Source organism: Salvelinus sp. IW2-2015, linkage group LG17 (genome assembly GCF_002910315.2).
Source record: "Salvelinus sp. IW2-2015 linkage group LG17, ASM291031v2, whole genome shotgun sequence".
Taxonomy (NCBI): domain Eukaryota; kingdom Metazoa; phylum Chordata; class Actinopteri; order Salmoniformes; family Salmonidae; genus Salvelinus; species Salvelinus sp. IW2-2015.
Genome location: NC_036857.1, coordinates 22,569,740 through 22,582,192, shown reverse-complemented (window position 1 = coordinate 22,582,192; position 12,453 = coordinate 22,569,740).

The following is a 12,453-nucleotide window of genomic DNA, read 5'->3' as shown; positions in this document are numbered from 1 at the left end:
TTTGAACTCGTTACCGTATAAAAGACACCTGTCCACACACTCAATCAAACAGACTCCAACCTCTCCACAATGGCCAAGACCAGAGGGCTGTGTAAGGACATCAGGCTAAAATTGTAGACCTGCACAAGGCTGGGATGGGCTACAGGACAATAGGCAAGCACTTGGTGAGAAGGCAACAACTGTTGGCGCAATTATTAGAAAATGGAAGAAGTTCAAGATGACGGTCAATCACCCTCGGTCTTGGGCTCCATGAGATCTCACCTCGTGGGGCATCAATGATCATGAGGAAGGTGAGGGATCAGCCCAACTACACGCAGGACCTGGTCAATGACCTGAAGAGAGCTGGCACCATAGTCTCAAAGAAAACCATTAGTAACACACTACGCCGTCATGGATTCAAATCCTGCAGCGCACGCAAGTCCCCCTGCTCAAGCCAGCGCATGTCCAGGCCCGTCTGAAGTTTGCCAATGACCATCTGGATGATCCAGAGGAGGAATGGGAGAAGGTCATGTGGTCTGATGAGACAAAATAGAGCTTTTTGGTCTAAACTTCACTCGCCGTGTTTGGAGAAGAAGAAGGATGAGTACAACCACAAGAACACCATCCCAATTGTGAAGCATGGAGGTGGAAACATCATTCTTTTGGGGATGCTTTTTCTGCCAAGGGAACAGGACGACTGCACCGTATTGAAGGGAGGATGGAGGCCATGTATCGCGAGATCCTGGCCAACAACCTCCTTCCCTCAGTAAGAGCATTGAAGATGGTCGTGGCTAGGTCTTCCAGCATGACAACGACCCGAAACACACAGCCAGGACAACTAAGGAGTGGCTCCGTAAGAAGCATCTCAAGGTCCTGGAGTTACTACCAGTCTCCAGACCTGAACCCAATAGAAAATCTTTGGAGGGAGCTGAAAGTCCGTATTGCCCAGCGATAGCCCCGAAACCTGAAGGATCTGGAGAAAGTCTGTATGGAGGAGTGGGCCAAAACCCTGCTGCAGTGTGTGCAAACCTGGTCAAGAACTACAGGAACGTATGATCTCTGTAATTGTAAACAAAGGTTTCTGTACCAAATATAAGTTCTGTTTTTCTGATGTATCAAATACTTATGTCATGCAATAAAATGCAAATGAATTACTTAAAAATCATACAATGTGATTTTCTGGATTTTTGTTTTAGATTCTGTCTCTCACAGTTGAAGTGTACCTATGATAAAAATTACAGACCTCTACATGCTTTGTAAGTAGGAAAACCTGCAAAATCGTCAGTGTCTCAAATACTTGTTCTCCCAACTGTATATATATTTACTTATTTCTCTCTCTGTGTCTCTCTTTCTCTATATATATATATTTTTTTCTTTCTCTCTCTTTCACTGTAAGGTCTACATCTGTTGTATTCGGCGCATGTGACTAATAAAATTTTATTTTATTTTATTTTACAACATAGTGCATATTGCAGCAAAAATAGACTACAACTCAGCCTTGTCTAGTACCAGCAATGGCCATAGATTTAATGACCCAGTATGTTGACATAATGGGTCCGAAAATGCTGGAGTGCATGTCACTTGTTTTTACCATGTAAGGCAAAGTAAAAAGGGATTTTTATGTTGGCTACTTTGGTGGATACAAATCACAGCACACTTAACCCCTGCCCCCATCCTCGGTCCCCCACCTCTCGCTCACAGTCTCTCTTCCATCTACATGTTCAGCCACACTTCACACCTCAAACTGTGCAGTGTCCTTACCACTGCTTGAGACCATCTGATTAGGTTTGGTCCTATGGGACGTTATCAACATCTATGACTTTGACTGTGCGACGTGATGATAAACCCTTCAATTAGCTACCACAACAAAATTAGAGACTTCAGCTCAGCCCTGTCTATTACTAACATTGACAATATGGACTTAATTACCCAGCTATGAACTGTGTACACAATGGTTGTGGAAATGCTGGAAGCATGTCACTTGTTTTTATCATGACAATAAGCAGTGTTGTTTTTATGTCTACTTTTTGACAATTGGCACCAGCTATCATTGATGTTGTGTTTTTTCCCCCCCCCCCCACCCACCCCACCCCACTCATTCACTTTCTCTCTCTCGCTCTCTCTCCTAATCTCCTTATCCCCCTCATATTCAGCCACACTTCACATCTCAAACGGTGCAGTGTCCGTACTACTGCGCTGGGCTGGCTAATTAGGTTTGGTCCTAGGGGAAGACTGCTTTAATTAACCACTGCTTTAATACTGTTGGATGCAGTGGATTCTGAGGATCGTGTTAATGAAGCCCCTCAGCTCTCAGCCAACCTAATCTGGCGTTCTCTGAAACTATTTGGATAAGCCACTTGGAGCGTACCAGAATAGGCTACTCCAGCCCTACTATGTCACGTGGTGGTCAGAGCTGTCCATGCTATAGCTAATTCTGATTTGCTTTCCTTCAGTCAAAGATCTCTTCTCTCTATACACCAAGTCACTCCGTCATATCCTCTCAATGGTCTCTCCTATCATGACTATGCGGATAACGCTCAACTACTTTTCTACTTCCCCCTTCTGACACCCACGTGGTGACACGCAGATATCTCAGTTTGGATGTCGGCCCAACACCTTAAGCTCAACCTCGACAAGACGGAGCTGCTCTTCCTCCAGGAGAGCCTGCTGTAGGCCCTTTCTACCTCTGATTTTGCTGATAGCTACTTTATTGAGGAAAAATGTACTTACAATGACTGTGATATGTGTTTGTCCCACCTAGCTATCTGAAGATGAATGAACTAACTGTAAGTCTGCTAAATTACTCAAATGTATATATCATTGCGTCCCTGTATTGATAAATTATATAATGTACAAATACGGTGCTCAGGCAGATCACTTTTGACCTTTTAGTCCAGCGGAAAAGAAACAAATATACCTGAGATCGTTTCACTTTATGATACAAGTATCAAACATGGTACAGTAATACTAGATACCTTAAGGACATTTCTAAAGATTGGAGGTAGTCTGGGAAGCAAAAAACAGTCAACCAGGGCGGCAATTTTAATAAAATGTGATAGTGATAAAGCCACCAAATTTCACACAGCTGGGGTGTGTCTAAAGAGGTATTTTTGGCTATAGTGCCATCACAGATTTTGTCCATTACTCCCCTGGTGGCCACCAACCAGCAGCGTGGGGCCATATTGGATTAGATTAACTTGGTCATATCTCCATAAATAATTGGTACATACAGCCCAATGATGGCTTAACATTTTTGAGGGGGTCTGGAAAACACAATAAAATGGCATAAAAATGTAATGTATCCTTTAAACATTTAGTATAAATGTGGTGAAAACGTGTGCCAAATTACTTTTTTGTGTATATGTTTTCATGGCTAGTTCCAGTAGTTTACATGTAAATACTAAAACGTCATATAGGTATTCCCTGAAGTTTACTGATTTCAATTATATGATATTCTGTTTTGAGTCAATTTTAAGAAAAATTACAGGAAACCTTCCCTGTACACATTACTTTAGGTAAAATCCCACAGGAATGTATTACAGTATGTCCAGCAGAGAAACAGGTAACCCATWTTAACAAAATACTTGTATGATGAGACCTTTCAGACTTTACACAAAGTAAGTAAAAGTCTAAACAAAGATGTCTAGCTATAGTGTCATTGCAGGTTTAACCTGTTATACTCAGTGGTTTAGTGCTATTTTCTTGAAAATGAAAATGACGTAATTTCTCAATCAACGTTTGCGCCGTAGCCTGTTGAATAATAACATTTTATATGCATTAAACACTTAATCCAAATGCAACATCTCCCTATGCCTACACACATTGACTTTAATCAATGTTTGTATTTTTAATACCTCTAAACCAGAAATTATTCCTATCTAATTTCAAAAGAGGCCATCATCACTGTTAATCATGAATGATAAATTCATCTTGTTTTACAGGTGAAACGTCCAAGCTGCCTCTGAATGTCAACCATAACCATGTGATCTCACTCAGTTTCATGAGAATATGCATTTAGATCTTCTTGAGTGATGTGAGTAAATACTATTTGAGCGGATTTCAGAGCACGTGATATTAACGAGCTACAGACTATCCTACCTGTATTGTTTCCATCAGAGCACATTTATCCTATGGCTTGCGTTGTTTTGGCTTTAGTGAAAAGTGTGTGGCAGTGAGAGAGAGTCAACAGGTGATATCAACTTGGTTGATCAAGTTCATGTCAGTAGTATGTTGCTCCACTCTGAGGGCTTTTGTACAGCCGCCAACCATCTGCATGGGGCTGTATTGGACATGAACAAACAAGACAAACTGGCACAGACAGACAGAAAACACAGGTATAAATACCCAGGGGATAAGTGGGGAAGATAGGAGACACCTGGAGGGGGGTGAAGACAAGAACAAGGACAGGTGAAACAGATCAAGGCGTGACATATGAACATGTGAATCATGTCAACCAGCATTTTCTCAGCTCCTGTTTTTTCCCGGTCTCTCTTTTTCTCGTCCTCCTGGTTTTGACCCTTGCCTGTCCTGACTCTGAGCCCGCCTGCCTGACCACTCTGCCTGCCCCTGACCCTGACCCTGCCTGCCATCCTGTACCTTTACCTGTACCTGCCCTGACTTGTCGTTTGCCTGCGACTGTTGCAATAAACATTGTTACTTCAACACAATCTGCACTTGAGTCTTACCTGAAACCTGATACCATATCTCCATAAGTAACTGGTACTTACATCCCAATGATGGCTTAAAATGTTTGAGGGGTCTGGAGAACACAATAAAATGGCCCAAGTATGTAATATATACAGTACCAGTCAAAAGTTTGGACACACCTACTCATTCAAGGGTTTTTCTTTATTTTTAAATTTTTCTACATTGTAGAATAATAGTGAAGACATCAAAACTATGAAATAATATGTATGGAGTCATGTCGTAACATTTGTTTTGAGCACTTTTCATCCCTAATTTCATGGTATCCAATTGGTAGTTACAGTCATGTCTCATCGCTGCAACTCCCGTACGGACTCGGGAGAGGCAAAGGTCGGGAGCCGTACGTCCTCCGAAACACAACCCAGCCAAGTCGCACTGCTTCTTGACACAATGCCCGCTTAACCCAGAAGCCAGCAGCACCAATGTGTCGGAGGAAACACCGTACACCTGGCAACCGTGTCAGCGTGCATTGCACCTCATATATGTTACAGGAGTCGCTAGAGTCGCTAGAGCGCGATGGGACAAGAACATCTCTGCCAGCCAAACCCTCCCCTAACCCGGACGACGCTGGGCCAATTGTGAGCCGCCCCATGGGTCTCCCGGTTGAACCAGGATCTCTAGTGACACAGCTAGCACTGTGTGCAGTGCCTTAGACCACTGCACCACTCGGGAGGCCCCTGTCAAAATATATTTTATATTTGAGATTCTTCAAAGTAGACACCCTTTGCCTTGATGTCAGCTTTGCACACTCTTGGCATTCTCTCAACCAGCTTCATGAGGTAGTCACCTGGAATGCATTTCAATTAATAGGTGTGCCTTGTTAAAAGTTCATTTTTGGAATTTCTTTCCTTCTTAATGCATTTGACCCAATCAGTTGTGTTGTGACAAGGTAGGGGGGTATACAGAAGATGGCCATATTTGGGAAAAGACCAAGTCCTTATTATAGCAAGAACAGCTCAAATAAGCAAAGGGAAACAACAGTCCATCATTAATTTAAGACATGAAGTTCAGTCAATCAGGAAAATGTCAAGAACTTTGAAAGTTTCTTCAAGTGCAGTCGCAAAAACCATTAAGCGCTATGATGAAACTGGCTCTCATGAGGACCGCCACAGGAAAGGAAGACCCCGATTTACCTCTGCTGCAGAGGATACGTTCATTAGAGTTAGCAGCCTCAGAAATTGCAGCCCAAATAAATGCTTCACAGAGTTCAAGTAACAGACACATCTCAACATCGACTGTTCAGAGGAGACTGCGAGAATCAGGCCTTCATGGTCAAATTGCTGCAAAGGAACCACTACTAAAGGACCCCAATAAGAATTAGAGACTTGCTTGGGCCAAGAAACACGAGCAATTGACAATAGACCGGTGGAAATCTGTCCTTTGGTCTGTTGAGTCCAAATTTGAGATTTTTGGTTCCAACTGTCGTGTCTTTGTGAGACGCAGAGTAGGTGAACAGACGATCCCTGTATGTGTGGTTCCCACTGTGAAGCATGGAGGAGGAGATGTGATGGTGTGGGGTTGCTTTGCTGGTGACACTGTCAGTGATTTATTTAGAATTCAAGGCACACTTAATCAGCATGGCTACCACAGCATTCTGCAGCGATATGCCATGCCATCTCGTTTGCACTTAGTGGGACTATCATTTGTTTTTCAACAGGACAATGACCCAACACACCTCCAGACTGTTTAAGGACAATTTGACCAAGAAGGAGCGTGATGAATCTAACATCCAAAATATATTTTGATTTGTTTAACACTTTTTTGCTTACCACATGATTCCATATGTATTATTTCATAGTTTTGATGACTTCAATATTATTCTACAATGTAGAAAATAATAGAAATAAAGAAAAACCGTTGAATGAGTAGGTGTGTCCAAAAGTTTAACTGATACTGCATGTGTCCTTTAAATATTTTGTAGAAAAGTGGTGAAAAAGTGGCCACAAATTAACCAACATTACTGGTTCTTGAACATACTTTCATCCTCATTTCAGTATTTTACATTTAAAGACTTAAAACTGTCAAATGGGTGTACCCTAAAGTCTACTAATTACAATGATATGAAATATGATATTCTGTATTTTGGAACCATGGACATGAAGCCATTCCAATTATAGAACTCCACCTTTTTGAATTGAATGTATGGGACACGATACTAATTCTACCATTCCTTACTCTTTTGGTGCATGTTATATATCATTCTAATCCACATATATCACACAATCTTTTGAAATCATTAGGAGCATGCTGAAATTTGATCGTCTCAATTAAGGGATCAAAATATCAACAACAATCTGTAATTTTGACAGCATTTTTAGTTAAAATACATGATCCATTTGATTGTATTTTCCATGCTACCTAGAACATTTTAAGCCATCATTAATATACCACTTACAAATGAATTTATGCCCAATTCAAATTACCGAACAATAATTTTAAGGAACATTTCCACTACATTTCTGCATAACATTTAAAGGACACATACATAAGGCATACTCAAACATTTTAAGCCATCATATAAGTGATAATGCCCTAGAAGTCGGTGTTTGGAGGCACGGGTGTTTTTGGCCTGAGATGAAGTCGAGGGCCGGCAAACCGTGCCACTATATTCTCCAAACAACAGCTTTGTGGGCATTATCACTTTTATACAACGGGTTACCAACATATTCAAATAATGATTGATATATTTTCATATTTTATTTTATTTTGATAAATGTATTCATACTCTTTCAACCTTCCACAAGATATAGTCCTGACACAAATCTAGGGTTGTTACCCAAGCTGGCTGATCGTTTGTTCTATCAGTTCGGTTGCCAGAGACGCGACCCAGTCATTCAGTCTTTTTGTTCTGTATCTATGGACGCGACCCAGTCATTTGCTCTAAATGTTCTATTGCCATGCTGGCTGGCAACGTTCTTATCCCTTGCTTGCTAGCTAGCCAGCTACAGCTAACTTACAGTCACGTCAAACAGTGCAGACAGAAAACAGCAAAGTAGCTGCATTTGTCTACGCTGTTTTCTACTGACATTTATTTGGATACATCCATAACAATGAGCTAATGAGGCGCGATTTCACCTGGCATACAAAATGTGCTCTCTCGTCAGGACACTGTTGTTCAGAGGAGTTAGCCAACAACACAGCTAACACAATCACTTCAAACTGAAGCTGGAAAGACTGAAAACTAGCTGCACTTCTTTTGCTTTCTATTGACATTTCTTTGTATATATCCATAAAAATTATGCCAGCTGATTCATGATTTCGACTGCCTGCCTGTCTGTCTCGTCCCGACTCCCGACACGTTCATTACTATGGGACAGCTGGAGGTTGAATTTGAATATTGAAACAATGTTGCGAATGTCGGAGAGATAGACAGTAAGGTTTATACAAATATTCGTTGTTGAAAACTAAATGTTAGTCTAAAAGACATGTAAGATAATGTCTAGAAGCTTTTTATAGTGGAGATCAAGTTTAGAAATTACCTGGCTGGGTTGATGAGACAGCGGATTGCGCAGTCAGATGGAACAGAGTAAATAGGCATTTTAATGTCATAGATTTAGCCGATGGTAGCTTGTGGAATAGCCACCAGATGGAATGCGGTTGTAACCTATCAGCATTCAGGATTAGAACCACCCGTTGTATAATACAAATTATTTATGGAGATATGTCCAAGTGAATCCTGTTCAATTAGAACCTATGTAGCTTGTTGGTGTTGATTTTAGGTTATTACATCTGAAATGGCACTATAGCTAGACATCTTTATGGAGTAGTTTACTCACTTTGTGTAAATACTGAAAGGCCTCATCATAATGGGTTACCTGTCTCTCTGCTGGACATAATGCATTCCTATGGGATTTTACCTAAAGTGACATGTAAAGGGCAGGTTTCTTGTCACATTTCTTAAAATTGACACAAAACAGAATAGCATATTATACTGTATATCACTGCAATCAGTAGACTTCAGGGAACACCCATATATATTTTTGTTGAGTGTTTACATGTAAACTATTGGAACTACCCACCAAAAACATTTTTCAAAAAACAGTAAGTTGGCACATGTTTTCAGCCTTTTTGTACAGAAATTTTAAAGGATACATATACAGTTGAAGTCGGAAGTTTACATACACTTAGGTTGGAGTCATTAAAACTCGTTTTTCAACTATTCCACAAAATTCTTGTTAACAAATTATAGTTTAGGCAAGTCAGTTAGGACATCTACTTTGTGCATGACACAAGTAATTTTTCCAACAATTGTTTACAGACAGATTATTTAACTTATAATTCACTGTATCACAATTCCAGTGGGTCAGAAGTTTACATACACTAAGTTGACTGTCTTTAAACAGCTTGGAAAATTCCAGAAAATGTCATGGCTTTAGAAGCTTCTGATAGGCTAATTGACATAATTTGAGTCAATTGGAGGTGTACCTGTGGATGTATTTCAAGGCCTACCTTAAAACTCAGGGCCTCTTTGCTTGACATCATGGGAAAATCAAAAGAAATCAGCCAAGACCTCAGAAAACAAATTGTAGACCTCCACAAGTCTGGTTCATCCTTGGGAGCAATTTCCGAACGCCTGAAAGTACCACGTTCATCTGTACAAAGAATAGTATGCAAGTATAAACACCATGGGACCACGCAGCCGTCATACCGCTCAGGAAGGAGATGCGTTCTGTCTCCCAGAGATTAACGTACTTTAGTGCAAAAAGTGCAAATCAATCCCAGAACAACAGCAAAGGACCTTGTGAAGATGCTGGAGGAAACAGGTACAAAAATATCTATATCCACAGTAAAACGAGTCCTATATCGACATAACCTGAAAGGCCGCTCAGCAAGAAAGAAGCCACTGCTCCAAACCACCATAAAAAATCCAGACTACGGTTTGTAACTGCACATGGGTACAAAGATCGTACTTTTTGGAGAAATGTCCTCTGGTCTGATGAAACAAAAATAGAACTGTTTGGCCATAATGACCATCGTTATGTTTGGAGGAAAAAGGTGGAGCCGAAGAACACCATCCCAACCGTGAAGCATGGGGGTGGCAGCATCATGCTCTGGGAGTGCATTGCTGCAGGAGGGACTGGTGCAGTTAACAAAATAGATGGCATCATGAGGATGGAAAATTATGTGGATATATTGAAGCAACATCTCAAGACATCAGTCAGGAAGTTAAAGCTTGGTCGCAAATGGAATATGAACAATGACTCCAAGCATACTTCCAAAGTTGTGGCAAAATGGCTAAAGGACAACAAAGTCAAGGTATTGGAGTGGCCATCATAAAGCCTTGACCTCAATCCTATAGAAAATTAGAACTGAAAAGAACTGAAAAAGCGTGTGAGAGCAAGGAGGCCTACACACCTGATTCAGTTACACCAGCTCGGTCAGGAGGAATGGGCCAAAATTCACCCAACTTATTGTGGGAAGCTTGTGGAAGGCTCCCCAAAACGTTTGACCCAAGTAAAACAATTTAAAGGCAATTCCACCAAATACCAATTGAGTGTATGTAAACTTCTGACCCACTGGGAATGTGATGAAAGAAATAAAAGCTGAAATAATTCATTCTTTCTACTATTATTCTGACATTTCACATTCTTAAAATAAAGTGGTGATCCTAACTGACCTAAAACAGGGAATTTTTACTGGGATTAAATGTCAGGAATTGTGAAAAACTGAGTTTAAATGTATTTGGCTAAGTGTATGTAAACTTCCGACTTCAACTGTATATGGCATCTTTGGGACATTTTATTGTTTTACAGACCTCCTCAAACATTTTAAGCCATCATTGGGCTATATGTACTGTCGTGTCTTTGGCTATGCCGGATTAGTGATATGACATGCTATTCTATAAAATCCTTTTTCTGTAATTAATATTACCTGATTGAGTTAATCATGTAAATGTAATTAACTAGAAAGTCGGAGCACCACGAAATAATATTTATAGAGCTGTTATCTTCCGAATAAACTCTTAAAGACCTAGTAATATTTTACATCAATAGCAGTCAATATTAATCGTCATCTTATTTCAGTCTCATCTGAAAGTTGTAAATTCTTGGTTATCTTCACAAACCCTGGCTAACAAGTTGAATCAGCAATACAAAATTGGGTTTAGTTATTTATTTACTAAATACCTAACTAATCACACAGAATTACATACAGTGGGGCAAAAAAGTATTTAGTCAGCCACCAATTGTGCAAGTTCTCCCACTGAAAAAGATGAGAGAGGCCTGTAATTTTCATCATAGGTACACTTCAACTATGACAGACAAAATGAGGGAAAAAAATCCAGAAAATCACATTGTAGGATTTTTAATGAATTTATTTGCAAATTATGGTGGAAAATAAGTATTTGGTCAATAACAAAAGTTATCTCAATACTTTGTTATATACCCTTTGTTGGCAATGACAGAGGTCAAACGTTTTCTGTAAGTCTTCACAAGGTTTTCACACACTGTTGCTGGTATTTTGGCCCATTCCTCCATGCAGATCTCCTCTAGAGCAGTGATGTTTTGGGGCTGTTGCTGGGCAACACGGACTTTCAACTCCCTCCAAAGATTCTATGGGGTTGAGATCTGGAGACTGGCTAGGCCACTCCAGGACCTTGAAATGCTTCTTACGAAGCCACTCCTTCATTGCCCGGGCGGTGTGTTTGGGATCATTTGTCATGCTGAAAGACCAGCCACGTTTCATCTTCAATGCCCTTGCTGATGGAAGGAGGTTTTCACTCAAAATCTCACGATACATGGCCCCATTCATTCTTTCCTTTACACGGATCAGTCGTCCTGGTCCCTTTGCAAAAAACAGCCCCAAAGCATGATGTTTCCACCCCATGCTTCACAGTAGGTATGGTTTCTTTGGATGCAACTCAACATTCTTTGTCCTCCAAACACGACGAGTTGAGTTTTTACCAAAAAGTTTTATTATTTTGGTTTCATTTGACCATATGACATTCTCCCAATCTTCTCTGGATCATCCAAATGCTCTCTAGCAAACTTCAGACGGGCCTGGACATGTACTGGCTTAAGCAGGGGACACGTCTGACACTGCAGGATTTGAGTCCCTGGCGGCGTAGTGTGTTACTGATGGTAGGCTTTGTTACTTTGGTCCCAGCTCTCTGCAGGTCATTCACTAGGTCCCCCCGTGTGGTTCTGGGATTTTTGCTCACCGTTCTTGTGATCATTTTGACCCACGGGGTGAGATCTTGCGTGGAGCCCCAGATCGAGGGAGATTATCAGTGGTCTTGTATGTCTTCCATTTCCTAATAATTGCTCCCACAGTTGATTTCTTCAAACCAAGCTGCTTACCTATTGCAGATTCAGTCTTCCCAGCCTGGTGCAGGTCTACAATTTTGTTTCTGGTGTCCTTTGACAGCTCTTTGGTCTTGGCCATAGTGGAGTTTGGAGTGTGACTGTTTGAGGTTGTGGACAGGTGTCTTTATACTGATAACAAGTTCAAACAGGTGCCATTAATACAGGTAACGAGTGGAGGACAGAGGAGCCTCTTAAAAAGAGAAGTTACAGGTCTGTGAGGCAGCCAGAAATCTTGCTTGTTTGTAGGTGACCAAATACTTATTTTCCACCATAATTTGCAAATAAATTCATAAAAAATCCTACAATGTGATTTTCTGGATTTTCTTTTCTCATTTTGTCTGTCATAGTTGAAGTGTACCTATGATGAAAATTACAGGCCTCTCTCATCTTTTTAAGTGGGAGAACTTGCACAATTGGTGGCTGACTAAATACTTTTTTGCCCCACTGTATACACGGAATGAACCAT